Below are 4,449 nucleotides of genomic sequence, written 5' to 3' on the forward strand. Positions count from 1 at the left end.
AGATTTAAATGAGAAAATATTACTTTTCAAAACTTGTTTGTACGTGGTTAAATCACGTCACGAGAAAGGGAGACCAACATTAAATGATAACTTTTTTGGAATTGAGGGACAAGCGTTGCATAAACATTTCCCTTCTTCGGCATCATTGTCGATCGGAAGGCACGCTAACGGGTGATTCGTTTGTAGTCGAACACGTTTTTTTTTCGTTGACGATTTACTAACTGATGAAAATACCCCTTAAAGTATAATTGCAACGCGATTGTACAACTCCTCTCCCTAGCATCATAGTTCGAGAGGCATCGTTAACCATTAAAGCAGCATCCGCTATTGTGACACTTTCCGTTTATTTCAAATGGAAGAATTTTATAAAAGTGAAAATTTATGCTCTTGGCAAACAATTGGATACTGCTGTAGAGACTGCTTTAATTTAGCTGATGGATTTTAAAAAATGCCAAAAAGATTCTTTCTTAGACAGCAGGCTGTGGAAAGATAGCAGATATTACACTCGCGATACGAAACTAACGACGCAATATGTTTTTACTCCAATTGCATACACCGTAATACATTACAAGTATTAAACATATAAAACGTCTTTGCCTTGTGTGTTTTAGGTCACTCAGTAATAAAAATAAGGGTAATTATCTAACAACTCACAAGAAATCGCCCCGATCTATCTTCAATTTGAGTGAAACTTTGTCCCAAGGGGTAACTTTTGTCCCTGATCACGAATCCGAGGTCCGTTTCTATTTTTGAACATGCGAAAAAAATTGCAGCCCGAATCCGGTTTTGTAAATTGATTTAACGTGGAGATTTTCCCTTATCCCTTAAAATAGGAGCATCAATCCCATCTTCCAAATCCTTTTCCTTGTCCCTGGACGCGGTGGAGCAAGATGCTGCCGGCAATGGAGGGCTGTTTTGGTGTTGTAGGGCTGCTTTAACTACACTAAATATCTTAGCATATCCGGGGTTGGACAGACATACACAAGACGAAATCCAGTCTACAATCCGCTAAAATCACTGACTCCAAGCGAAGCGAAATTTCGAAACGATTGGTTGACCATAGTTTTGGTCTTGATACGGTCAATATTTTGACGCAATATCACACTGAAAACGCCCTCTGTATGAATCCTCAAAATATGTCAATCCTAGAGTCGAATCGAGACTCCACAACCTTATACTTATTTATGTAACCACCGAAAACCTATTCCTGCCGGCCAAAGAAGGCAGCCGACAACCGTATTAAACGGAATTCGATCAGCTGAGCTTCTTGAAGTAGAAAAGTATTGAAATCAGTCCGTAAATGTGACCGCCAAAAATACAGATATCGTCAATCTTATCACTTTCGTGTGCGCACACAATGCCTCCGCGCCAATCTATGAACGCTGATAAGAGCAGCGCCGTACTATTACGATATACCTATAAATGACCAATCGATAGCTGCGGGCCGCTTTAGTCATCCGTACGAGGTAGGCAGGCATCCCAGTTGGAACCCGGTCCCGGAACGGTACAGTGCAAAATGTGTGACGAAGAAATTGCCGCGTTGGTCATCGACAATGGGTCGGGCATGTGCAAGGCCGGTTTCGCCGGGGACGATGCACCGCGTGCCGTGTTCCCCTCGATCGTGGGCCGTGCCCGCCACCAGGGAGTGATGGTCGGAATGGGCCAGAAGGACTCGTACGTGGGTGATGAAGCGCAGAGCAAGCGAGGTATCCTAACGCTGAAGTACCCGATTGAGCACGGAATCGTTTCCAACTGGGACGATATGGAGAAGATCTGGCATCACACGTTCTACAACGAGCTGCGAGTGGCGCCCGAGGAACATCCGGTGCTGTTGACGGAGGCACCGCTGAACCCGAAGGCGAACCGCGAGAAGATGACCCAGATCATGTTTGAGACGTTCAACTGCCCGGCGATGTACGTCGCCATCCAGGCCGTGCTGTCGCTGTACGCTTCGGGACGAACCACGGGTAAGATTTGATTAGGGTGTTAAGTGATGTGAGATTGATTGTGTGGTTGTGTGCTCTAGGTATTGTGCTGGACTCTGGAGATGGTGTTTCTCACACCGTCCCGATCTACGAGGGATACGCTCTGCCCCATGCCATCCTGCGTCTGGATCTGGCTGGTCGTGATTTGACCGACTACCTGATGACCATCCTGACGGAGCGTGGATACACCTTCACGACCACCGCCGAGCGGGAAATCGTCCGTGACATCAAGGAGAAGCTGTGCTACGTCGCCCTTGACTTTGAACAGGAAATGGCCACCGCTGCTTCCTCATCTACGTTGGAGAAGTCGTACGAGCTGCCCGACGGACAGGTCATCACCATCGGTAACGAGCGGTTCCGCTGTCCGGAGACCCTGTTCCAGCCGTCATTCATCGGAATGGAAAGCGCTGGCGTGCACGAGACTGTGTTCAACTCGATCAAGAAGTGCGACGTCGACATCCGTAAGGATCTGTTTGCCAACACCGTCCTGTCCGGTGGATCAACCATGTTCGGTGGAATCGCCGACCGCATGCAGCGTGAACTGACGGCTCTGGCGCCGCCCTCGATCAAGGTCAAGATCGTGGCTCCACCGGAGCGCAAGTACTCGGTCTGGATCGGTGGCTCCATCCTCGCCTCACTGTCCACTTTCCAGCAGATGTGGATCTCAAGCAGGAGTACGACGAGTCCGGCCCTGGAATCGTCCACCGCAAGTGCTTCTAAGCTTACGTAATGTCTGTATTGTTCGATTGTTAGATTGCTCGTTTGTGATATCAATAAAGAAAATAATGGTGACGAAAAGCCCAATTTGTTGCTTATTACGGCGCGTCCTTATCTTATCGGGGCACCCAAAATAGGTGCATCATTCTCGAACGAGTCACGTGCCGTCTTGAGCGCGTTTTTCACGATTTTCCACCCGTCGCACAGGCGCAATGAGGGAAACTCGCGCCGAACACAAATCGGACCAACAAGCGCGCGCACACTCCACCGACCCTTACTTTGTAAGGAAAGAGAGGAAAATCCAGGCGCCAGAACCCGTGGCACACGACCGTTCAACGACGACCGGACCGTCGACCGTCGGAGGGTATAAATATTGGATTATTCTAAATCCTGTTAGTCAGTTGTGTCCCGGAGAGCTGCCAAACTAGAACCAGTAGAGCACCAGCCGTTTATTTGTTTCCTAGAACCCGGTCGGAAGTTTACCAAAGGTAAGCTGCGTCAGGTGGCGTCAGTCAGCCAATTGGTTTATGGTGGCCCAAGGAATCCTTATCAATCAATATCGGCGGAGCGGGCAAGTGCACATCAGTGTTTGAAAGGTGCGCGGTTTCAAGTACACTTGCGGGATAGATAGTAACAGTGCCATGTGATTCGGTGAAGATAACTTCGTGGTGGACTGAGTGTAGAAAAAAAGAACTGAATCGTCTGATAGTGAACGGTTATTAAAATTATGGCCAGTTTATCAATGAAACGATTGCACAATTGTTGACCTTCGAAAACAAGTGTAGGGTTTTGAAAACACCCTACGAATCGATTAGTAATTTGTGAAATCAGTGATTGTATTCAAACACAAAATTTATAATAATACACAAGGCAGAAAAACGTTGATGCTTTATAGTTTATTGTTGAGGAAAAGTAAATGCAATGATTAAAGTGTATTTTGCGAAGTTTGAAATACTTCAACATTGCACAGCAGCGCATTTTCGCCAACAAAATTAAATTAACGCTCAGAGCTGTTTGCTTATCGTAAAAAGTAAATGGCTAAATTTTGCTACAATAATGCAGGAAATACTTTACTTTGACCCACAAACATCGAATTGGTGCAAAAAAGTTGAATTTGCACCAGAGCACCATCAGGAAGATGGGCAACTTTTTTTTCAAATCACAAAAACTCGTTTTCTTCAAATCTATTGGTTCATTTGTTTGAAATTGCTTCTAAATGTGTTTAAAACTACTTACTCTTTGCTGTGAGACCATATTTCTGAAGTATGAATTACAAATTCGAATATCTTTGCATTTTGAGATTTCTTTGATTGGCTCATTTAAAACGCACAAACACCCATTTTCATGAAAAATATGCAAAATAATAAAACCATCGGTCTAATAACAATGTTTTGTCTTGTTTTTGAACAGTCGAAAAGTTTATAAACTTTTGTTTTGGTAAAAATAAGATTTTTCTGTAATTTAGTAAAAAGCGCTCCTGAATATTTAGTTGCTCATATGCCTAGGTGGTGCTCTGGTGCACCAAATGAAAAAGGTTGAAAACACTCAAAATCGGTCCAAACTCACAATGGTATTCACAGGGGTTCTTGTCCAAGGTTCAAACGATAGCAAAACATTTTTTGTTCCATAAAATTTTGTGTTTGGTAATTTTTACGGGCTTTCGAAAACAGGTCTTATTTATTTCCCTAAAATTGGCCCATTTTTGTTTACATTTCACACTGTAACTTTGCTTGTGCTCAAACAAATT

At 44.5% G+C, this 4,449-nt stretch overlaps 2 pseudogenes; both read left to right on the forward strand.

Annotated features, from left to right (window-relative positions):
• Positions 1 to 1,433: 1,433 nt before the first annotated feature.
• On the forward strand, positions 1,434 to 2,789 carry LOC119765641 (annotated as a pseudogene).
• Positions 2,790 to 3,073: 284 nt separating this feature from the next.
• LOC119765642 overlaps positions 3,074 to 4,449 on the forward strand; it is a 3,768-nt pseudogene continuing 2,392 nt past the window's right edge.

The sequence above is a fragment of the Culex quinquefasciatus genome, chromosome 1, assembly GCF_015732765.1.
Source record: "Culex quinquefasciatus strain JHB chromosome 1, VPISU_Cqui_1.0_pri_paternal, whole genome shotgun sequence".
Classification (NCBI taxonomy): domain Eukaryota; kingdom Metazoa; phylum Arthropoda; class Insecta; order Diptera; family Culicidae; genus Culex; species Culex quinquefasciatus.